The following is a 25,269-nucleotide window of genomic DNA, read 5'->3' as shown; positions in this document are numbered from 1 at the left end:
GGGAAATCATTTCAGACCCAGGATTGTTTTTTTTGGGGGGGAAGGACTTTTCCAGGATTGCTGATCTTTGGGTACAGTATTACTGGTTCAAGATTCAAATTTCTCGAGCGGGGGCTTCCCAGAATTTTGGGACCCTTATCTTCAATGGGAACCAATTTGAGGGTCTGAGCTGGCTGATTTTAAAGAGAACAAATCTGAGTGTTCTGCTTTTCATTGTTTTCGCGATGTGCTTTTGTTGGTTTTAGTGATGTTTAAGATGTGTGTTTACCCTGTTTATTTTAATTGGAGAGCTGCCTCGGTGGCCCTCATGAATGCAGAAAGGCGTGGGACAAATTTTGTGAAATGAAGAAATAAACATTACCCTTTTGAATATTAAAATCCTCAACACTCTTGCTTTGTGAAATGCTCCCAATAAAGACATGCCTATTCCTTTAATTTTTGAGGGGGGGGGGAAATTATATCCAGCCACGGGAGTGCTGCCTCAAATTGGCTTCCTGTTAGAATGAAGCTCCTATTTTTCTCTTTGAATGTTCAGCGCCCACCATTGAGTACAAAAATCCTGCCAGAGCAGCAGGGGAGCATGAGTGTTCAGATGTAATTCTCATTACCTCTCAGTCCAATCCAGCATCAGGCTGGGAAGATGCTCCGGAGGCTGATGGGGAGAGAAAGCAAGAGAGCGACTCAAAGGTACAAAGCAGAGGACCGCCGGGAGCCCTGGGGAAGCTGTGTTTCCATTTGGGTTAGCTTGGCAGTCTGTTTATTTGTGAAAGGAGCAGCTGAGCTTTGATCCCAGGTGAACAGGACTTGGGGAGTTCATTTTGTTCTGGTTTCCTGGGATAGTGAGTGAGAGTGCAGGCTACAAAACAGAAAACTTTTGTTTCGTTTACAGGCAGGGAGCTGCATGGCATCGTCTCATGCAGAGCCTACCGCATCTATGGGGCTACCAGCTTGCCCTGAGCAAGATCGGTGATCCGTTTAGCCCGGTCAGGCTCTGCGGTCCTCCAGGGGCTTTTGGAGTCTCTATCCCAGACCTTCTGTCTGAGTTCCTTTAGCAGGAGATGTCAGCAAATGCAGTCTGGCAGGGAATGCATAAAATCCACGAGTTTTGCACCTGATTTCTATTCTGCACAGCTTCTCTCTTTTTTTTTTTTTACTAAAATCTCCATGGTCCATTAATGTGTTTTCAGTTTAGTAAACAGACACGCATAACTTGGGATCTCTTCAATTATAGCTAATTTGCATTATGTGGGTATATGTACTTGTTGTAAGATCATAAAAACATGCCTTGCAAAAAAAAATCTCTTTTAAAAACACCCATTTCATCATTTTAGAATGCTAATATTAGATTTTGTGAATTTAGAAGAAGAAGAAGAAGAGTTGGTTCTTATATGCTGCTTTTCTCTACCCGAAGGAGTCTCAAAGCAGCTTATGTTCACCTTCCCTTTTCTTTCCCCACAACAGACCTCCTGTGAGGTGGGTGAGGCTGAGAGAGCCCTGATATTACTGAAGAAGAAGAAGAAGAGCTGGTTCTTATATGCTGCTTTTCTCTACCTGAAGGAGTCTCAAAGCGGCTTACATTCACCTTCCCTTCCCTCTCCCCACAACAGACACCCTGTGATGGGGGTGAGGCTGAGAGAGCCCTGATATTACCGAAGAAGAAGAAGAAGAAGAGCTGGTTCTTATATGCCGCTTTTCTCTAACTGAAGGAGTCTCAAAGCGACTTACATTAACCTTCCCTTCCCTCTCCCCACAACAGACACCCTGTGAGGGGGGTGAGGCTGAGAGAGCCCTGATATTACTGAAGAAGAAGAAGAAGAGCTGGTTCTTATATGCTGCTTTTCTCTACCTGAAGGAGTCTCAAAGCGGCTTACATTCACCTTCCCTTTCCTCTCCCCACAACAGACACCCTGTGATGGGGGTGAGGCTGAGAGAGCCCTGATATTACCGAAGAAGAAGAAGAAGAGCTGGTTCTTATATGCCGCTTTTCTCTACCCGAAGGAGGCTCAAAGCGGCTTACAGTCGCCTTCCCTTTCCTCTCCCCACAACAGACACCCTGTGAGGTGGGTGAGGCTGAGAGAGCCCTGATATCACTGCTCGGTCAGAACAGCTTTATCAGGGCTGTGAGGAGCCCAAGGTCACCCAGCTGGCTGCATGTGGGGGAGCACAGAATCGAACCCAGCTCACCAGATTAGAAGTCCGCACTCCTAACCACTACACCTGATAGTAAGTGGGTGGGCAGAAGGGATTGTGTCTGAGCTTGGCTCTTGTGGCCCTTTCTTGCATGCCCAGGGAAATGCCATCAACACTTTGGGGTCTGGGGGCAAATTTCCTCCAGTCCAGACAGGCCAGGGATTCTGGTTGGGGGAGGGACATCATCTGGGCATGGCATTGCGGTCACCATGGGTGATATTTACAGAACTGTAAGGTAGAGCCTTTTTTAAAAGCCCCCCCCTCCCAGTAAACCCCACATAGCCCCAGCAAAAGGCAAAGACACCTCCAGCTCATTACAGGAGCTGTGCCTGCCAAATCTTAAAGCAAGATCCAATCCTTCTCCTTAAGTCATAGGAAATGACTTTAGGCCCAGGTATTAGTTACTATTTGTTTAAGGCTTGCTCAGAAAGGTCCTAAAGCCCCCGTAATGCCACTTCAGAAAGCAGAGTTCTTGGATTAGCGCTTTTGGGAAGGCTAAATCCATATCGGTGAGTTGCCTTCCCCATCGAAGGAGAAAATAAATCCGACAGAAGAGACACAGTGGGGGAGAAGAAAGTGGAGATCACAGCGGGACGAGTTCCAAGGAGGGTGAGGGTAAGGACGTGACTTCTCCAAACTTTGACAACTTGCCTTTTACAAGAGACCAGAATGCAGACCTGTGTCTAGCACAGGCACAAACCTTGTCAAGGGACTAATTTTTTTCATCTGTGGTTGAAAATGCTGAAGGAGACATAAAAATTCCTCCTTCAGATTTTTTTTTAACGCAACCCTGGCAGGGAGAGGTGCTTGTTAAAGGGGAAGCCCAAAGAAATGAGAAAGTGCTGTCTACACTCTTTCCCCTCGCTTCTTTTTATGTGCTGGAAATTCACCACCTCCTCAGGCTGTTTTTAATTCACAAGTGGGGAAGTGTTATGAGTCCAGGCTGGGGGGGGGGGGGAGAGACTTTTGCATGAACAGGAGAGAGAATAAACTTGCAAAGGAGTGGCCATTGATTAGTATGAAATTAACAGGGGAGATGCCTAGCAAAAAGACATTGGCCTTGCTCCCAAAGCAGCCATTTTTGCAAACTTGGTGGCATTATCTGCTGGGTTAATTGACGGTCACAAAGGTGCATTCACAGCAGCCATCCTGCGCCCATTTGCTGGCAGGGGCTCATGGGAATTGTAGTCCATGGACATCTGGAGGGCCGCAGTTTGACTACCCCTGCCCTAAGCATTCTAGGACCCTTAACTCTACGGGACCACCTTTCCCTCTGTACCCCACAGAGTATTACGCTCAAGCAATCAAACTCTGCTCAGGGTCCCTGGCCCCAAAGAGATAAAAATAAGAGAACACACCATTGACATTTTTGGCAGCCTCTGGAAGGGAGCTAATGACTGATAAATAGACATCTTCACTCTTTAAGTGACTCTGATACTCTGCAGCTCTTACTTTGGAGATTTTATTGGCTGCTGTATATATATATGTAATGAACTGGCGTGTGTTAAAACCAGACCCTTGAGGAAGGCCCTATAAGGGCTGAAACACATCCGTCCATTGGTTCATATAGTGCATTGCACACTGTTCTGCAATAGCCTATGGGCTATATATTCCTAAAGGTTTTTAAATTGTGCACAATAAAAGTTATATAATTTCAACATTAATACAGACATTTGAAGGTCCTAACTGTCATCAGTTGGGCTTTTATGGTTCCAGTTCCAGTTCCCCTCCCCTGCTCTGGTTTTTGAGGAGACCAGGGCCTTGTAGGACTTTAAGCAGTTCTGCCCGGCCGATGGTTGAGGCCAGGTGTACAGATTAAGAGCCTGTCCTCCATCCACCAGCAGAAACCCCTCCAAGCTCTGACCAACCTCAGAAAGAACAAGACAGTCCAATTATTTAGTGTTTTTTATTAATGCTTTTATTAATTGTATATGGTTGTTTGAAATCTGATGCTACCCACCCTGAGCAGACCAGGGAAAGGTGGGCTAGGAATATAGTATTAAGAATTATTATTAATTATTACTGTTAATTATTATGGTTAATTATTATTTATTAATAATAATTATTGTTAATGTCATCATCATCATCATCATCATCATCATTATTGTTGTTGTTGTTGTTGTTGGGGGTGGTAGGGCATCCTCTTGGTATGCACAAGTCCCAGGTTCAGTCCCCGGCATCCCCGGATCAAGTAGTAGAGATCTCAGCCTGAGACCCTGGAGAGCTGCTGCCAGTCTGAGTAGACAATACTCTGCCTTTGATGTGTCCATCCCAGCCTCTCACCAGCCCTGGACTTCCCTTTATGGGGCTCCTGTAAGTCAGGTCTTTTGATTTGACGGCACCTGCTTGTGCTCGCTTCAAGATTCAGGAGTCAATTTGGGGGGGGGGGTTGTCTTTCAACTCCGTGCTCAAAATCCAGAATGCCGTTCAGGTCAAGGACTTCTGCACTTCTTCCTTCCCTGCTTTCATTCAGATGACTCAACAGGGCCTAGCAGATGGACACGTTCCCTATGAAAAAGTGCCCCTAACATCTCCAGCTTCCATTAGACAAGATCTTAGTGAAATGCGGCCTGAAATCCTGGCTACTTTTGGGAGCCGGAGGGGGGGAGAGAGAGAGTGAGATACTTGGGCTTTTAAAGGTTTTTATGGGTTTCTTGTTCTGCTAATTTCACCATAGTTAAGTTATGAATTAATAATCTGCCGCTGCTGGGACTGCTGTGGATCAAAATGACGCTTTCCGAATGTCTCACTCAATAATTCATAGCGCTAAATGAGTTGCTTCCCTGACCCAAGCAGGCTTACACGCTGCGACTACAAATATTCATCTAGCAGGGTAGTCAAACTGCGGCCCTCCAGATGTCCATGGTCTACAATTCCCATGAGCCCCTGCCAGCCCCTGCTCATGGGAATTATTGTAGTCCATGGACATCTGGAGGGCCGCAGTTTGACTACCCCATGGTATAGCTGAATACATTGAGACAGGGCATTTGCAGGTATAAAAAGCAATGTGGAGTCATTGCTCTGGGCTCTGTTTTTGTCACAGTCCCTTTGGATGAACAAAGAAATCCTCACCCCTTAGTCTTGATTCTCCACTTGACAATAAGACATATATTGGGGAGGGGGGCATTGCATCTCATACCTCTCCGGGCAGAACAAAACAAAATCAGAGTCCTAGTAGCATCTTTAAGACCAACGAAGATTTATTCAAGGTGTGAGCTTTCGAGTGCAAGCACTCTTCATCAGACTAAGAACTACCATCGTGACAGTGGGCATATAAAGATGAATCTCTCCAGGCAGAAGCAGAGGTCTGCAATGGGAATGGGGGGGGGGGGAAGAGAAATTTTTGTGTGTGTGTATATATATATATATATATATATATATATAAAACTTTTCTCTACCTGAAGGAGTCTCAAAGCAGCTCATGATCGCTTTCCCTTCCTCTCCCCCCAACAGGCACCTTGGGAGGTAGGTGGGGCTGAGAGATGCATGTAAACTTCCCTGGGATTTTACAGACGTCTTTTGCACACCTGGTATCTTCAACTCAAAATGGCTATGAATTAAACACACACACACACAAAATGAACGGTTAGCTGCTATATTGAAAAAAGTACAATTTATGTTAGTAAGGAGGAATCTTCTCCAATTTGGAGACTGAATGTTTAATTCAAAGCTTCATTTTAATTGGGTTCTGGGGTAATGATTGGGGAAGGCACTGGCAAACCACCCCGTATTGAGTCTGCCATGAAAATGCTAGAGGGCGTCACCCCAAGGGTCAGACATGACTCGGTGCTTGCACAGGGGATACTTTTACCTTTACCTTAATCAACTACATTTTCCTTTAAAGAACTCAAAAAATGAAAGGTGTAGTGTGTAGAAGTGAAATCCGTGGTGGTGAGTTTTCACAATTTGTGGCAGTCAAATGCCACAGAGCAATTGAATTTGTAGCTGCACTAAAATATATGTATAAAGCTTCTTTCCCCCCCCCCCCCTCCATTTCTACCACATCTCATATACAATACATCTCATATACAATGAACTGGCAGGACACCTTATTACCATATTAGTTCATATCCATCTGAAATCAAACACCCCGCAGGGAGCAATTAAAACAGCAGTCAGCCTATTACTAAGTGCTCTGCAGTAACCAGTTGCTTTGACCCAAGCTTATGTTACACAGACCCTGGAAGGGATGGTCTGGATTCTTTGCAGAGATCAGTGCCGTAGATTTATGCCTTAAAAACCAATTCCACCCAATCTGAACATGTATCAGGTTGCCAGAGTAGGAGTGCTTCTTGTACACTCCCTCCCCCCTTTCGAGCACACAATTCAAACCAAGAAGCCAGCAGTCCTGGTGTGCTGAGTTCCTAAGACTTCAGATAACCTCTGAAGTTCACAAGCCTTAATGAAGATCAGTCCTGAGCATCTTTGCTTCAGACATTAATTTAGAAGTGCTATTCACTTGCAGTTCTGCAAGCCCCATATCTGATAGATGCTGGAAACAGACTTTGCATTATGCATGAACGACATGGCCTGTGATTCAGCTGGGAAACTACTGCCTGCAGACCCACATCTCTGTGTGACACGCCCGTCCAACGCCGTGTATCTATGATGGCTTGGGTATTACTGAAATCGTACTGCTTAGCTACAGGCCGTTACAAATTTTAAATACACAAATGAAAATAAGAACAAGGACCTCATTTCCCAGCTGGATGATATCTGGGAGAATAAGAGACCTCCTCTAATGTTCTGTAGCCTTTAAATGAGTGCAGGGTTTTTTGCAAGACAGTCTTCTCTTGAGAGAAGAGACTTCTGTTGACACTGGAGAGAATGTTTATTAGAAATGAGTACAGCTTCTTCTTCTTTATAATTCCACAAATTGGAGAGTTCACACATCAGCGGCTCATTAAATGGATGAATAGAACAGCCTGCCATACATCATAGTGTGATGTGTAAAAAAGAAGTGTAGGGATGTGTGTGTGTGTGTGTGTGTGTGTGTGTGTGCACACAATTCTTTTTTGGATGCTGTTAGAAAAAAGTCTTGCAAGTAGGAATGGATATGAGATGCCCTTTAGCAGTTCCTTTGGGTTCGCGGCTGAAACACAAACCGAACCACAAACTGATATATAAACCAGGTGGTTGGTTTGCAAGCTGAGCCATTTTGTAGCAATTTGTGACCCTTGCTTTCTGCTCCCCGACACTTTTCATGGAGAGCAGAAAGCTTAAATGGCTTGGAGCCCATACACCAATCCTCTTTTTTTTTCAGTGACCCAAAGGAACCTGATTTCAAGGTAGGGAAAAGAAGGGTGCAGTGATGGGGGTAGGAGGTGAGAGTTGCCTTCCTTGAGTGACTCCACTGGTGCTGTTTAGGATTCAAGACATTTATGAACCTATTAACCTCTCCATAGCATTTTCCCCCTTAATAACCTTGTGTACCTTAGTTCAGGGGTAGTCAACCTGTGGTCCTCCAGATGTTCATGGACTACGATTCCCATGAGGCCCTGCCAGCAAATGCTGAACATCTGGAGGACCATAGGTTGACTACCCCTGCCTTAGTTGACTCTCTATATATTTTAAGCTCCACAATTAATATGGCTTGGCAATAGAATCAGTCAAGAGAAGTGTATCTTTGGGAGGAATGTTTTCAAGAAAGCCAGGAGAAAGCAGATTCAAATCAGACAGCCAACAATGAAGAATCTACAGGAGCTGACTTTTGACCCACAGGCTTTCCAATGGCTAAATACAGCAGCAAGGCCACTGGCTCTCAATTCAGGGAAGAAGCTTTTGAGAATCATATCTGACAAAGCAAGCTTTGACTCTTGAAAGCTCACACCACGAAAATCTTATTGATCTCTAAGCTCCTAGAGGCTCAAATCTAGGTCTTCTGCTGCAGGACAACACGGCTACCCTCTGAAACACATTTTTATTCTGCTTTGTGTTTGGACTCATGCTGCTGTGAGCCATTTTGGACACCTCCTTTGACAAATTGCTGCCTTTTAGATTTCTCACTGAGCATTTTAATGTTAAACTTTCTACGCAGCCGATTTCTGTAGATGACTGATTTGTCATTTGGAAAACCAGCTTGAACAATTTGTGAAGTGGGAAAGTGGGTAACAATAAACGGCATCTCGATCAGAGCTAAGCATTAAGTATTTCTGAAGCCCACCAACGGTTTGATGTTTTTCGCGGCCTAAACTGCCTATTTTACCGAAGCCATTCCCTAAAATATGTCAGAAGTTCATGCCATTAATAGCCACTTTCACACTGTATTCTGTAGTCATACGGCTGCACAGAAAGTTACTTGAGTATTTCACACGTGGCAATATAGATCATTTAGTGGGAAGAGAAACGGTTTGGTATGCAAAAGTTAAAATGCTGCAGGATTGCAGATCATCAAAAGAAGCACAACACTCATTCATGAAAGTGTGACTGGTAAGCTTGGTGTAGTGGTTAAGAGCAGCAGCTTGCTTTAGGATGCTTAGGGCTGATCCTGCATAGAGCAGGGGGTTGGACTAGATGGCCTGTATGGCCCCTTCCAACTCTAGGATTCTATGATTCTAATCTGGCCAGCTGGGTTTTATTCCCCACTTCTCCACATGCAAGGTGGCCTTGAGCTGGTCCCAGGCCTGTTAAAAGCTGTTCCCACAGAGCAGTTCCATCCAAAACTCTCATAGAATCATAGAATAATAGAGTTGGAAGGTACCTCCTGGGTCATCTAGTCCAACCCCCTGCACTATGCAGGACACTCTCACAGTCCTACCTACTTCACAGGGTGTCTGTTGTGGGAAGAGGAAGGGAAGGTGATTGTAAGCCGCTTTGAGACTCCCTCAAGTAGTAAAAAGCAGGATATAAAACCAACTCCTCCTCCTCTCCTAACCATGACTTAGCAAAATCATGGTATCACTGGGAACAGCTGTCAAAATTTTTCGATCTGGTTTCATGCAGCTGTCATATTCAACTTTAACACTGATGCTTTAACTACATTTCAGTGGGGAAAGATCTAATTAATACGTGCTTCTCCAATCCCCTCCCAAAGCATTCCACATTTGATGTCGAATCTCAATCTTGAGACGTGTTGAAGCTCTGAAAAGTCAAGTTCATCACGCCTGGCTCCAAGAAAATGTCTGATGGGCTTGACTGTGTCACAAATAGTAGGACAAATTGGCCTCCGTTCAGCCTCTTCCAGGGGCCGGGCAACCTTGATGATGTCATTAATCATTACAACGCGGAGAATCTCTGCCTTTGTGCCATTACACGAAGCCTTGATCGGATTTCTGGAGAACAGTGACCGATGAAGCACTGCGTAAGTGACAAAACGGATATGATGGGATGTGTCAAAACACAGGCCAACTTTGCTGTGATACAAAGAGACAGAAATCCAGGGAGACGTCGGCTAGCTAGGGCACAATTTGAAAATTGGTTTAACACGGACAAATTGGGGCTGGAATTAAAAGCAGCCATTTCAGAATTAATGTTCCTTCCGACACTGTGACATGCATAGGAAGCTTGAACACAAAATCTGCTTTATGCTGAGTCAGGCCACTTATCAAGGCCAGGCTTGCTTACTCTGGCTGGCAGCATGTCCCCAGTGTCTCTGGTAGAGGTCTTTCCCGAGATCCTGACGCTTTTAACTGGAGATGCTGGGGACTGAACCTGGGACCTTCTGCATGCAGCACAAATGCTCTACCTCTGACCCATTTTTGTTTACTTTAGTTGCCTGATGGCCAGTGCAGAAGAACATTTTTCATCTCAGCAGTAAACAAGCAAGGAAGGATAACAAATGAGATCATTAAGGTAAATCGTATAAATGACTGTAATGGCAAAGCAGCCTTGGGGCCTGAACTTAACACAAAGATAGGCAGCAGATGAAGGAGCTCACCAGGTGTTAGCTTTTTTACAAGGATCTGGGATTGGTTCTCTCTCTTCTTGTCTCCTGTTAAGAACAGCCATTCTTGCTGTTTACACTCCAGGCAAGTTAGCATTCCCATTCGGTTGAGTCGGGGGCTTAGAAAATGAATGTTTTGAAGCATATTACAAAGTGAAAAGTTCCCCTCAATACTATGCAGCCTGCAAAATCGCTGTTAGCACAGGATCTTTCTTTTTAATTATCCCCAAAGTCCCTTGTAAAATCATCTCGATCCATACTCTGGGTTTTGTTTTGGTTTCTGTTTAGCAATCAATATCTGCGTTCTCATCAAAGATTTCTCCCATTCCAAATGTAGGTGGCTTAGTCCGATTCCAACCAGGTTTTCTGCTGCTAGTTGGCTTTGGGTGTTGCTTTGTGCCTTGTTTTATTGGAATTGTTGTCTTTTTAATTATTTGACTGTGCACCACCAAGTCCTTTTAGTAGAAAAGCAGATTATAAACACATATAAAAGGAAAAGCTTATATATGGGAACTGTTAAGAGGTCTCTGTTTGAAGTTCTAACCCTAACTTATTTAGGTAAAGCATATTAAAAAAAAAAAACCTTCATCTTGAATTTCTAAAGCTGAGGCTCTATGAAAAGGGATGGAGTAAGTAGCCACATAGAATGGCAGAATGTTATGTCCCCAAATTGGGGTGTCCCTACCGAAAGGTGATGGATTATTAACCACTATTTGCTTTTTTTTTTAAGCAAACTACAGGAGATCTGTTTATGAAACTCTTTATATAGCATCCAAAGTTGCTCACAGCAATACAGCACAAACTGCATGGAGAATAAGCATAAGAAAATAGTTCTAGTTGTGGCAAGAGGGGGGAGCATGGCCTTTAGTCAGATCCCAAGTCACTAGTCCCTAATGAGGAAGACAGATCTTCAGCTTTATTATGTCCGCCACCTATTCTGTTTTGCTGTTCTCACTAAAATATGAATTAGAGATATGTCTAATTCTCAGAAATTAGATTATCCCTGTTTTTTTGTCCTTAAAAAATTCTTCTGTTGCAGAGCGCCAGCTCTTATTGTGGAATTTGAAGAACATGAGTGCTAAAGCACTGAATAAAGGTAAGTGCTAATAGAGATTAGTTACCTAAATAGGAAAGATTAAGCGGTAACCCAATAAATGTTTACCTACGGCTCACAAGGTTTATCCTAAAGGAAGATACAAGTAGAGAGATGTATGAAAAGTTGATGATGATGGTCTAGAAAATCTCTCAAAATTGGTTGGTTCTTATATGCCACTTTTCCCTTCCTGAAGGAGACTCAAAGTGGCTTCCAATTGCCTTCCCTTTCCTCTCCCCACAACAGACACCCTGTGAGGTAGATGAGGCTGAGAGAGCCCTGATATTACTGAAGAAGAAGAGTTGGTTCTTATATGCCACTTTTCTCTATCTGGAGTCTCAAAGTGGCTTACAATCTCTTTCCCTTTCCTCTTCCCACAACAGGCACCCTGTGAGAAAATTAGAGATTTTCCTGCAATAATCTAACGGCTTCTTACAAAGGAGTTCTGTTCACCCCTGAAGAGTGAATAGTTTTAGACTGGCTCATACATTCATCATTACACGTTTCATAGTCTGATGCCCAGTAGCTGAAAGAATAAACTGGGGCCAGGAAAAAAGCCTTTGTGTCATTTGAGGCAATGTTGAGGCATTCTTAGCAGGGTGTTAGATCTCTGCGGGCTCATTTGAAGCTGCAGTCTTTGTACATCAGTTGAGTCAGCTTTCTTAGTCTAGGATCCATTTTCTCAGAGAGGGTAAAAGCAACCTGGTGGAAGGAGGCAATGTTTGCACGACAGCTATGCAGGGAGAGGCTTAAATAACCCCTCTCACCTTTATCATCTTTAGGATCACAGCCCTAGTAGCTGAGTTTCATTAAAGCACATTACCAATTTAATATTCAAGCAATGTTTTGAGCTAACCTTGAATACTGATCTATTCCGACTTGCCTGTTATGATAAAATACAATCATGGTATTCCATCCCAGATGATTTATTAAGAGCACAATTTGATGGGTCTAATCTGAGAGGCTGGATCTTTAATACTGATGCCATACTGGATAGACAAACAATAATAAAATCTAATTTTTCTCCTTTGTTTAAACTATTCAAAAGAGTCCATCTCAGATCAGACTATTTAACAACCATTTCTGTACAAAAACTTCAAATGGCGTTTGCTCATTTACGCTTTCAAGTTATGCCATCAGCCCTACTCCGGTGTACCTTTTGACCTTCGCCTATGTATTTGTGGAGAACATGCTGTTGAAGACCTTTATCATTATGTTTTGGATTGTCCACTATACCTGGGGCCAAGAACCAAATATATTGAGAGATTTTTGAGTGGCCAGAACTTCCCTGCGAATTTGGACAAAATAGTCTTTTATTATCGGATACCAACCCCCTAATTAGTTATGTTTCACTATTTGCATTATCAGCAAGGAAAATTTGAGCCAAATTTACACCACCAGAGAGCTAGAAACCTGAATTTTAATGTCTTTTATTATCTATGGACTACCACATGTATTGTTCTAATTCTTTTACTGTTTTTATATCAACGGATATGTTATTGATAGCATTGTAATGGCCTATGGCTGGAAACAATAAAGTCTTAGACTTATACTCATTAAAGCACATAGCTGGAAATAATAACCCCAGAAAACCAAAATAAATTATTTGTTATTCCAGCAAGGAATTATCTGATCTTTATAATCATGCTGCATATTTGTTGGACATCGTCATGTGGCTGTTCACTTATTTATTACTAATTTACTCTCTACTTATATCTGTACTCCTATGATTCCTGTTCCATTGCCTGCGGAAGTGTGCATGCACATGAAAGCTCACGCCTTGAATAAAGATTTGTTGGTCTTAAAGGTGCTATTGCACTCAAGGTTTTGTCCCAGAAACCACACACAGCAAGAAATTCTGCTTTTAAAGTGAAAGCTGTAGGTGCTGTCCATGGTACTGACATCGCATTTTGCTATACTCCCTTTTTCTAAATGGTCATGTAAAGGCCAGATGGGGATAAAGGAGACATGACTCAAATCTTCATATGCCTGCATTATATGAGAAGGGCAAGACCCCAGACAGTGATGAAATAGTGCCTTGTCACTTTAACACGTCCACAAAATCCTCATACATGAAGCCATGGATCCCACACAGAGGAGGACTATAGCATACAAGGCAGCCTCTTGTGACGCAGAGTGGTAAGGCAGCAGACATGCAGTCTGAAAGCTCTGCCCATGAATCTGGGAGTTCTATCCCAGCAGCCAGCTCAAGGTTGACTCAGCTTTCTATCCTTCCAGAGTCGGTAAAATGAGTACCCAGCTCGCTGGGGGGTAAAATGGTAATGACTGGGGAAGGGAATGGTATTGAGAAGGGTATTGAGTCTGCCATGAAAACGCTAGAGGGCGTCACCCCAAGGGTCAGACATGACTCAATGCTTGCACAGGGGATACCTTTACCTTTATAGCATACAATCATAGCATCATAGAGTTGCAAGGGGACAGAGAGGCCATCTAGCCCAACCCCCTGCCCAATGCAAGATCAGCCTCAAGCATCCAGGATAAGTAGCTGTCAACCCATGGCTTAGACTGCCAAGTGAGAGGGAGTTCACCATTCTTGTGGTTTCGGGATGAAACAGAAAATATGAGCTATTCAAAGCACAGCTTTGTAACTGGTGCAAAGTCTTGGCATGAGAATATGTAACAACTCAGCCAAGACTCTTGTCTGGTTGCCCTGCTGGAATCCCAAAAATGTTCCGAGGAAATCATCCTCTGTGGAACACACTGATTGTACCCGAAATCTGGTCCCTGCCCCCAAGTCTCCATTCAGACAACAGCTCAACTCAGTTCTTGCCTCTGGCATGTAGAGATATAAATGGGTTTCTTTGACTTGCAAAATGGATGTTCCTGTAAAAGGATATTCATCTCCCCAGTTTCCAAAGCCAGCTCTTTGGAAGAGCTGGTCCATTAAAAAGAGGACAAAAAAGGGAAAACAGGTCATTATTTCCTTTGCATGACGAATGCAAATTTCTTTCTAACTTATCCTTGCATGGAAATGTTGACTTGTGTGAATTGCTACAGCAAAGGAACTCAGGGGGTTTTCTCTTAAGGCTGAGCATTGCGATAAGGCAGAGCAGAAGGCAGATGAACCAGGAAGTCTGCTCACTGCATTCAGCTAGTCCTTTTGCAAACTTGACTGCTTTGTCTGACCCAACAAGTGCTGTCTAAAAATACCTTTTGCAAGAATATTTTCTGAAATTATATCTGGTCCAGTTGGGTTTTTTTTTTAATCCTTCTGTGAAATGGCAGACTCTGCAAAAATTCATTCAAATCACAAAAGATAGCTTGATGTATTTTTACCTTAGTGAATCAGGTAAGCAGAGGATCAAAAGAAACCGTTATGGTATTCGAATGATTGATGTCCAAAATAGAATTCAGAGATGCTGATCCAGCTAAATTGACATTCAGAGGCCATTAGCCAGAAAGTGAAGCATTTCAGGTGAACTTGCAAAAAAAAAAAAACCTTTGAAAGCAAGAGAGTTTGTGATGGATTTCAAGGGCCTGGTGGTTGGATGTATACAAATCTGTATACAAATATACATTTATACATCTGTCCGCTACTATGGGGAAACAAGAACTCAAAGAACCAAGATGCCTATTTATTTATTTTTATTTAAACAAGACTTTTACCTCATCTTTCTGTCCTCAGATGGCCACCAATGTGGCTAGTCATAGTCCTGTTCTCACAGAGCAGTTCTCCAAGAGCTCTCTTAGCTTCACCTACCTCACAGGGTGTCTGTTGTGTGGAGAGGAAAGGGAAAGTGATTGCAAGCTGCTATGAGACTTCTTGGGGTTGTGAAAAGTGGGGTATAAAAACCCAACTCTTTTTCTAACCAACTAAAACATCCAAAATTAGTTTAATCATAAAAGCCATTAAAACTAGTCCAAAAAGGTCCAATTTAAAACCAGAGCTAAATACAAAAGATAAAAATGACAGTTAAAATGCTGGGAAGGGAGACGAGATCACTGAAAGAAGGCCAAGAGAAACCAAACAAGACCTCTTCACCTATTGATGGAAGGTGGCAATAGCAGGGGAGAAGGAAACACATCTCCCTGTGCAGAGAGTTCCAGAGCTTTGGGGCCATGAATGAAAAGGCCTTCTCTTGGGTTGCCAACCACCAAATCTCAGAAAGTGGGTCACCCAAAGGGGGACCTCCAAAAATGACCAACCTAATCTCAGAAGGTGGGTCACCCAAAGGGGGACCTCCAAAAATGACCAACCTAATCTCAGAAGGTGGGTCACCCAAAGGGGGACCTCCAAAAATGACCAACCTAATCTCAGAAGGTGGGTCACCCAAAGGGGGACCTCCAAAAATGACCAACCTAATCTCAGAAGGTGGGTCACCCAAAGAGGGACCTCCAAAAATGACCAACCTAATCTCAGAAGGTGGGTCACCCAAAGGGGGACGTCCAAAAATGACCAACCTAATCTCAGAAGGTGGGTCACCCAAAGGGGGACCTCCAAAATAACCAACCTAATCTCAGAAGGTGGGTCACCCAAAGGGGGACCTCCAAAAATGACCAACCTAATCTCAGAAGGTGGGTCACCCAAAGGGGGACCTCCAAAAATGACCAACATGGCCAGGTGGGTTAATAAGGAAGCAGGCAGTTATGGCACAATCTTTCTACTATGATTTATTTATACCCCCCACCTCTTTGCCCAAAGGAGATCAAAAGTAGCATACAACAGTTTCTCTTCTCCAGTCACCCTTCACAACAACCTTGCAAGGTAGGTTAGACGGAGAAAATGTAGGAGTTAGGGAGCAGGAACCAAAGAAGAGCTCCCGTCAGAAGTAAAAAAAAACAAAACAACCCAACTCTTCCAAAGGCTGGAGGGCAATTCCGGTGTTCCGACTGTCTGGACCGCTTGGGAGTGGGTACAAGAGGCATCCTCCCCATAGCTTCTGTGCAGATTCCTTCCTGCATTAAACTGAACGTACCTCTCACTGACCTACTTTGATTCGGCAGAGCTCAGCATGGCGGAGATTACAGGGAGGGCGTTATCTGTGTGCGAGAGAGTAATCTTGAGCCACATCCGCCTCAGCAATCCCGGCACTTTGTGTCAAACGAGCCTGGGTTTTGCCATCACACCGCGCAAGCCCACACATGTTGCTAAGCTCCAGCTGACAAGGGGCCCAGCTGATGTGGGAGGGACATGTCGTCATCCCCCTGAAGCAATCCTCTGGGGCAGCAAAGTGCCTGGAAGACCTCGAACAGCACGCTGAGTCAAGTTGCGTCGTCTCAGTCCAGAAGGAGTCGTGCGTCTGTGTGAAACTGGTGACTCCCGTTGGGGCCGTTGAGATCCAAATCCAGCCTGAGTGATGCTCAGCTCTTCAGCCCTTCCTGCCCCTCCTTCGTTTCTCCCATTGAGAAAACCCTGTCTCCTCACCCCCCCCACCCTCCCACTCCCGGTTTATTGTTTCAGCATTAGCAAGGAGGTGAAATCCACTTCCTCTCGGTGCCTACCCGTTTCCTTGGTTACCGACTTCCAGTTACTCACCTGCGCTCTCCCGGTCCATGCGTGAAGCTTTTATTTGCACATGCACACAGATTTATCGCATCCAAATGTCAGGAGGCGGCATGCTCTTCAATGAGAAAACCAGGGAGAGCGGGATGCAAAAATATGAAGCATCGCAAACATCAGAGATTAAACCCTTTGCTTAAGTACCGGGCAGAAACGGGGCCCGTAGGAGTATAACTGGAAGAGGAATATATACCTGATAGTTATAGAATCATAGAGTCGGAAGGGACCATCCAAGCCATCTAGTCCAACTCCCTGCTCGATGCAGGATCAGCCTCGAGCATCCTTGATAAGTATCTGTCCAGCCTGTGATATAATCACCTTTCCTTTGGTTTGTGTGTTTGTGTTTTTGCTGGAAGTGCTTCTTGAAAGAGAATCATAGATTTGGAAGGGACCATACAGGCCATCTAAGTCCAACCCCCTGCTCAATGCAGGATTAGCCTCAAACATCTGTCCAACCTGTGATATAATCAACTTTTTTCTTTTAGTTTGTGTGTGTGTGTTTTGCTGGAAGTGCTTCCTGAAAGAGAATCATAGAGTTAGAACTACTCTAGTTAGTTTCAAACCAGTCATATCATCTTCAAGAGGGTTTCTCCCCACTTTGCAAGCCCTCCTATGTTCCTTTCCCATTTTCTTGTGCAGAGCTTGCACAATTCCCCCCCCCCGCCCGCTTCAGTTATTTATGATGCTGTGCTTTGAGAGGAATCTTTTTAAGGTTGCAATATGAGAGGCACATTGTCACTGGGTTCTGCTGGGCACTCTGTGGTTGCACTAGTACTCCTGGGCCTGTAAAAATGCTGCCTCTTGCTTAGATTGTGATTGAGCTGGCATTGCCACATTGGTAGTGGACCTGTAAAAATGCACTTCACTTTCAGCTTCTACTGCAGATATTCTCTGGTTTGACCTTATTTCTGTTTGATTTGCACTGCCACAGTGACACTGGTTCTGCTGAGCTTGCAAAAAGGCCCCTCTTCAGTTTCTACTGCAGAAATTCTCTGGCTTGACCTTAGTCTTGTTGGGTTTGCAGTGCCACAGTGGCTCTGCTGGTCTTGCAAAAATGCTCCCTCATCTTCAGTTTCTACTGAATAGAAGGACTTTGATTCTGTTCTGCTGGACTTCTATTGTCCTTGCCCGTTTGTTTTTCCACTTCCATTATAAAAAAAATGGATGGAGGCACCTTCTTCGGGGGGGCATAATTCAGACCCCATAAATCCAGTCCTCACCACAATTTGGAGGGCAGGTAGAGCAGCCAAAAACCCTATGCAAATGTAATGTTTCTAGCAGGCCATGGGTAGCATTCTACCACATAATGAACCAAACCAGTTCATTTGGCTTCTAAAAGTTCACAATGATTCTTGGTTCACAAACCAGGCATGCCACAAACCGTGACCCAAACTGCATTTTCCTGGCTTGTGCCTATTCCCAGTAACTTTGAGCCTTAACTACCATTAATAGATGCTCAAGAAAAGCGTCCAAAACACTTAGCATTTTCCCAAATAAAAACGATCGCCAAAGATTTCCTCATTAAGGTAAGACAAAGATCAAGTTTTCTGATTTTTAAGAGGATGGAGTCTGTGACCCTCTTGAACAGCTCCAAGGAGACAAACTTTGTATTTCCAAAGTGAACGCCTGAGTAGAATCTTTCTCTTTGTGATGCACCTTCATTTCTCCCATCCATTTTTATAACAAGGAAAGAATCTAAAGTCCCTGTTGAGACGGCAGTTCATGCAGTTAGAAGTTGCCCGGCTTTAATGACCTGGACTGAGACCTCAACAGGGACCGTAGATTCCTTTCTCATTAGAAAGCCGGATGAGAAGGAATAAGACGAAGATTCTGACATGGCGCTACACCACTGGATGCTGCAAAGTGCCTTTCAGAATGTCAGGAGACAGACTGCCATTGACCACAGCGCTTAATTTGTTTTTAAAAGGGGGGGAGGGAACGGCCTTTGTAGCTTCCTGAAATAAACAAGCGCATGCACATGTGGCACTGAACTGACCCTTCCGTTTAATGAAATTCTTCTGCCCATGGGCGGGCAGCACGTCTGTAAATCGTCAACATTTTAAGAACTTTTTAAAAAACGAAACCGCAGAGGCTCGAGCTATGCCAGGCGCAACCTTACAACCAGTGGGTGAGTGGAGGAGGGGGAAACCTTGCGTCTTTCCCAAGGAGCTTGAATGACAGAATGCCTTCTGCCAAGCGCCAAGGTTCCAGCTGCCAACTCTGCTACAGTCTCAAAGGCCTTGGCAGGCGCTCGGCAAAGAGCATATTTTTGGCTCCTGCTAATGACAGTGTGTCCACCGGAAACCTGATTAAAAGGGTTTTTTGTCCACTCAGGCAACTAATTCAAGACAACGCTTTGATATTTGCTCAGAACGCATCGAAATGGATGGAAAATTGAGCTCGGTCGGGGTGGCCTGAGGTAATCAAGAGCTGGTCCTTGGCGTCACAATTGCATAATGGTGAGAGGAGCGGCCTGGATGGCTTCGGAGCCATTGCGTGACCCCATCACCCCACCCATGATGGAAACTCTGAGATGCCACCAGCCCCCACCCTGAGCTCCCTATACTCTTGAAGCCTACACAGCTAAAGGTAGAGGGAGACCTTCTGAACCAACGCAAAGAAACGGGAGGCAATGTAAAGCCAGATCACCATGAGACAATCAGGAAACTGAATCAAGGGTCTGCTTCTTTTTCTGAAGTAGAGAAGAAACACAGGGAGGAGCTGAGGCTCAGCGGCAGAGCCTCTGCTTCGATCCAGAAAGTCCTGGGTGCAATCCCAGCATCGCCAGTTAAAAGGATGATGGGGAAAGATCTCTGCCTGAGATCCTGGAGAACTGCAGCCAGGCTGAGTAGACCTTGATGGACCAAGCAGGGGGCAGCTCCACTCATTTCTCCTTCTCTCCTTCCTTTTCTGGCTCACTCATGTACCCATGATGCACCTCTTCCTCCCCTGTTGCTTCACTCTCACCATGTGCCCATTGCAGTGGGTGGCTTTAGTTTGGATTAGCCTTGAGTGAATGCATTTAGCTTAATGGGCTGGGAATGGTTTAATTGTTTCTTGATTACTCATTGCCTAATTTGGGTGATTAACTTGCTTTCTGCTGTATTCCCTGACTTGGGTGTTATGCTGCATAGGGCTTAAAAAATAAATCCACTTTCTGCTCCTGCCTCTTCCTCCTGTTTATCTGCATTCAATAAAGATCAGATTTGGCTCAGCTACAAAACTGCCTCTTCTAGCATCGGATTTCCTGCAAAGATCTTAGACCTGCATCCGCACAGATCTCACCTTACAGTCAAGACATGCGGAGGTAAAAACTACTGACTTACCCCCCTTTGCTTCCCTGGTAACCCAATGGAATTCTGCTGGAGATTGCTTTAGCAGCACAGCAAGAGGGGAGAAATGAAGATAATTAAGGAATAGGATGTCAAATGGACCAGCAGCCAAACCTTGCCACAAACCATCTGGGTGACCTTGGGCTCGCCACGGCACTGATAAAACTGTTCTGACCGGGCAGTGATATCAGGGCTCTCTCAGCCTCACCCACCCCACAGGGTGTCTGTTGTGGGGAGAGGAATGGGAAGGCGACTGTAAGCCGCTTTGAGCCTCCTTCGGGTAGGGAAAAGCGGCATATAAGAACCAACTCTTCTTCTTCTTCTTCTTTTTGTCACTCTTGGAACCTCTTCGGTGCCTCAAATTGAGGAATTTGTGTTTTAAGTTCCCCCAAATTGAGAACAGACCTAGCAGATGATGCAGCTCAGGCACTTCAACTGAACTGTGCATCTTTTGATGGGACATTTCTACCATCCTCCTTTTTCTTCCCCCTGTCCCTTCCCCTAACAGTATGAAATCATCCCTGCATTCAACCCCAGAGTACAGGCTTCGGTACGTTGCTTGAATGGATTGTCCCCATTATGCCACTTGACACACAGCCCGGTCTGCTTGTCCCTGCCAAATCTGAGCTCAAGCTCCCACCTGCGTCGGCCCTCAGGGAAGCACTAAAGCGTTTGCTGGCAGGGGCTCATGGGAATTGTCGTCCATGGACATCTGGAGGACCACAGGTTGACTACCCCTGCACTAAAGGGCTGCTTAGCCCATGTATTCCCCACCCCTATGGAAGCAAGGTTGACTGCACAGCATGCGCAGGCTAAGCATATGGCATGGCCGATTGCCCGTGTGCCCCATTTGGTGTGCATCAGTGGTGCAGAAGACCTCCCTTGGGGTGGGCCTCCTTGCTGGTCAAACCAAGCTGCTCTCTGTCACTTTGATTCTTCACTGCATCCATCCAGGTGCTATAATTTTGTCCTCCTCTTTTGTTTTTGTACGGGAAGGGAAGCAAGCTCTCTGGCATTGGTGTGACGTCCCTCTCCTTGCTGTCTGTCACCCTCCTGCCTTTTCGTTCTCCTGGAGGCATCTTGGCTAGTTCAGCTGGCTGGTAGGCCTCTGTACCCATCAACAGTGGAGGGTACCTAGGCTGACACTTCTCTTCCATGGTGTTATCAGGTTGCTCAATTTTGGCTGCTTAATCATAGAATCCTAGAGTTGGAAGGGGCCATCCAGACCATCTCGTCCAACCCCCTGCTCAAGGTAGGATCAGGCCAAAGCAACCAGGATATGTATGATGAGTGACACCTAGACTGCTTCCTCAAGTACCTGCAAATAACCTCTGGCATGTCAGCAATAAGCTGGTTTTTCTTAACCATTTCTTCCTCTGGTTCTTCCTCTTTCAACCCCTGATGTCCAGGCAAGAGGCATCTCTTCTACAGCGTCATTTGTTTGCATCCACCAATCAAAATGAAATTCCATAGTTTTATCATAGAGTTTCCAGAGATGGCCTAGAGAGGCATGAGGTTTCCCCCAGAAGTGACATAGCACCATTGGCATAATGGTGATGTTTAAATTTATTTTTCTCCAACCAGCCAACGCGGAGGCCATGGGGGTTTCTGGCAGGAGACTGGGCAACCCCACCCTGGAGCCACTGCCCCAAACTGGTCCTGCTGGTTGTGGGGAAGTCCCCTGCTGCCTCATGAAGGAAGCAAGGCCCTAACCGCCTCCTTCCTCCCTAAATATCAAGTGTGAGTTGGGGCAATGCTACAGGACTCTACAATGGCATACCAATGCTTGCTCCCATGCTCCTTTCCTTGTGGTCCATCCAGTCCTATTGTGGAGTGGGGCAGGAATGGAATTCTCACCACTTAGAGAAGAGGGGAGCATGTAACAGCACATTTAACTGTAGTCCATCACATGACGAGAAACCAAACGAGAGACCTGGGAAGATTTATAGCAAGGCCTAACCCCTGGGTGGCGATGACACAAACCAATTTGGTTATGATGCTGCTATGATGCTGTTAATTTTTTAACAGGTTTTAAATAATTATACTACCGCTAAGGTTTAATGTTTTATTGCTGTTTTTTAAAGGTTCAGGTGAGACATGATGTGAAGGTCCCCTACCTGAGACACAGAAGAACTATCACTGGTTGGAGGAGACCATAGCCACCTTGATGGACTTGATTCGGGAGAAGGCACTTTTTTGGGTTCACCTGGGGAAGAGGTGGCGTCATGCTTGGCTCTAGGACCTTAAAAGATCAGGGGCGGGGTTATCAAGCAAGGCCCAAGACTTACACAAATGTCATTTGGTACGGAACCACAGAAAATGGGACGGGCTACACGAGTTATGGAAAAGGGGATCTCAACCAATTGCTCAAGCATGTGTTCACCCAGAAACCTCTGCAGTGTGGGCACCTCTCCAATTAGTGGTCCCAAGGGACAATGTGCTAGGATTGTGCTATATGACATGTGTGCAGCACCATGAGCTAGGAGAAGCACACTTTAGGTAGAGGCTCCGGTGGAGGCAGTATTCTACCTAGGCTGATGACTACTTTCCATCAGCTCCCTCCCAAGCCTCAGGATCTGCTTCTCAACAAACCCGGGAGCAAACACACTGAATATTTCTGTTTGAGATTTACGAATCCCAAACTGATGCGTCCTGCATAATTGAGCAATTAGTCAAGAGCGAGTCGGCAAATTGTCTGCAGGCATCTCTTCATGAACTAGAGCAGGGGTAGTCAACCTGTGGTCCTCCAGATGTCCATGGACTACAATTCCCATGAGCCCCTGCCAGCAAATGCTGGCAGGGGCTCGTGGGAATTGTATTCCATGGACATCTGGAGGACCACAGGTTGACTACCCCTGAACTAGAGGACAAGCACTGTGAGATGCCCTCAAGGTGAAAGCAGTCCAAACTGCTGAACGTATGGCTTTGAGTCTTTCAGGGCCTGGAAACATGGAGCTCTCTTCGCTGCCTGCCGTTCAGGGGCTCCTAAGCGTGGCTTGGGTCAATAACGTCATGCTGGCTCTGCTTATGAAAGCGGCAGCCGGCGGTGATTTTTAGGACCTAGAGCAGCTGTCAAATATTGAAACTGATTTATAACTCATCATATGCCAAGGACACCATGTGGAGAGGCGGAAATCTTATCACGGCAGTCATCTTATACCAGCAAAATACATATTTGCTTAGCAAATGCATGTTCCCCAGGCCAGTTTTATCATAATAGCACAATTGCAGGAGTGGAATCGTCCCCATAGGAGGATCTGTAAGTGGCAACACTGCTGAAATCCTCTCGAATAGGATTCTGCCTTTGAACTGTCCTGTCGTGGGTAAGAGTGAGAGCTTCTAATCTAGTGAGCTGGGTGACCTTGGGCTTGTCACAGCCCTGACAGCACAGTTTTCACAGAGCAGTAATATCGAGGCTCTCTCAGCCATGCCTACCTCACAGGGTGTCTGTTGTGGGGTGAGGAAGGGAAGTCAACTGTTAGCTGCTTTGAGACTCCTTCTGGTAGAAAGAGCAGGGTATAAAACCAAGCCTTTTGGAAAGGCAGGTTTCTTGGGAGGAAAAGTTGGCAATAAAATCAGTTTTGCAGCTTACCTGCCCATGAGCTCGGACAGAAGAATCCAACCGTTTTCTGAACTGCTGCTATCTAATTGCAGACATGATTGTTGTCTCTTCTGCTGGGTTCAGCTCTCTTCCCTTTTTCACTCATGGCCATGCTAGTGCAGGCTTTCATTCAGATCTCTGCTTCCTTTTTTTCCAATGGCAGCCAACAACCCCATCCAGACTCCAGCTCTGCTGAATTGATAATACTGTTCCAGCCACTCACACACTTTTACAAGGTTTCCCAGGCACCACTGGCAGCTTTCTCTAGAGAAGTGGAAACAAAAAGCAAAGATCCTTTTGAAACCTTGATTTCAGCCTGTTTAACCAAGCCAAAACATAAGCTCAGACTACTTCCCACCTTGTTATTTAGCCTTATCTTTCAGCAACAAATCTGGGGACAATGATTTCACCAATCGTCTCTGGCACTGCTGTTTCCATCTCAAAGGAAGAAAGGAATGGATTCCTACCACCCCCTCACTGAGGGAACATATCCTCTCATCTCTTCAGGCCTGCTAGTCATGCAGCGGAATTGTTTTAATCACAGAGGTTCTACTTCATCTTGTGGACCCAGTGAAGGTAGGGTTGGAATCCCCATGTGCTATTTGTAGACCTCCAGGACATACAACTGTCCTGCAGACGACAAAGATCGGTTTCCCTGCAGAAAATGGCTCTAAGGCAGGGGTAGTCAACCTGTGGTCCTCCAGATGTCCATGAACTACAATTCCCATGAGCCCCTACCAGCATTTGTCCATGGACATCTGGAGGACAACAGGTTTACCCCTGGCATTATCCCCTGCTGAGGTCTCTACCTCCCCGAATCATGCCTTGAGCAAGCCAATGCAACAGCCTATGTTCTAAGCCCAGACCACGTGAAAGGTCACCTGCGTGTCAGGTTCATCAACAGCCCCTGGATCAACTCCACCTTCTGCCAGCAGGTCCTCTTTAGCTGCAATACTCTCAGAAGCCCCAGAATAGAGGCTAGCCAAGCAGATAGCTTAAGCTCATCACTCTAATGAGGACATCATTAACTTCCGCCACCACTTTACTTACCTCCTTCCTGGCTTGAGGCCTCCTTTCATGCTCCACCCCTTTCTCCCTTTGCCCCTCCCCATTGCAGTCATAAGGCTTCCCCAGCTCCGCCCCTCTAGCCCAGCTGCCTTCTATCTCCAATTCTCATTCCTGGGAACAGGTGTGGCTCATCTACTTAACCTTACTATTGGGCTCATGCAGTCATTTGGCTGGGACCGGCTGCTCCTTCTTTCTGAGTGCTCAGTGGCCTGTTTGGCTTGAGTGAGTATGGCTGGTCCTCATTCCCCCTATTTCCCCTGTGATGTCCTCCTGAAGAATCTGGGTTTGGTGGCTTGAGCTGGACTATGACTCCAGTGCATTATCCTCCTTGTGGTCTCTGCCTTGAATGTGCTGCCTTCCCACTACGGCCGTCAGATGTGTTTGTTTTGGGAAATAAAACAGCCGATAACATAATACCCATGAACAGCTCTGCGATACAGGCTGGTCTCGAATATTGTGTGTGGTTCTGGTATCTCTGCTTTTCAGCATGTGCCTGACTATCTTGATCCATTGTTTCCTTTTTGTGACAGAGTCACTTTTGGGTTGTGTGTGTGTGTGTTTGCTGGAGGCACCTCCTGAAAG

At 45.3% G+C, this 25,269-nt stretch overlaps 2 long non-coding RNA genes across 3 annotated transcripts in view; one reads left to right on the top strand and one right to left on the bottom strand.

The window, feature by feature from the left end:
* Positions 1–24,995, bottom strand: part of LOC143821818 (uncharacterized) — a 49,670-nt gene extending 24,675 nt beyond the window's left edge. Inside the window, exons 1-3 of one of the 2 annotated variants that reach the window (XR_013225922.1) lie at positions 24,670–24,995; positions 23,611–23,883; positions 22,136–22,260 (exon numbers count right to left, since the gene is read on the bottom strand). This is a non-coding gene — a long non-coding RNA (uncharacterized LOC143821818). Of the gene's footprint in view, positions 1–22,073; positions 22,261–23,610; positions 23,884–24,669 lie in introns of those variants that run through there. The other variant, XR_013225921.1, reaches the window with a different exon arrangement.
* Positions 566–19,977, top strand: LOC143821819 (uncharacterized). Its single transcript, XR_013225923.1, has 4 exons — positions 566–687; positions 9,901–9,981; positions 11,112–11,168; positions 19,021–19,977. It is a non-coding gene; the product is annotated as an uncharacterized LOC143821819 (long non-coding RNA).
* Positions 24,996–25,269: the final 274 nt, after the last annotated feature.

The sequence above is a fragment of the Paroedura picta genome, chromosome 12 (assembly GCF_049243985.1).
Source record: "Paroedura picta isolate Pp20150507F chromosome 12, Ppicta_v3.0, whole genome shotgun sequence".
NCBI classification, from domain to species: Eukaryota; Metazoa; Chordata; class Lepidosauria; order Squamata; family Gekkonidae; genus Paroedura; species Paroedura picta.
This window is presented reverse-complemented; position numbering and strand designations above follow the sequence as displayed.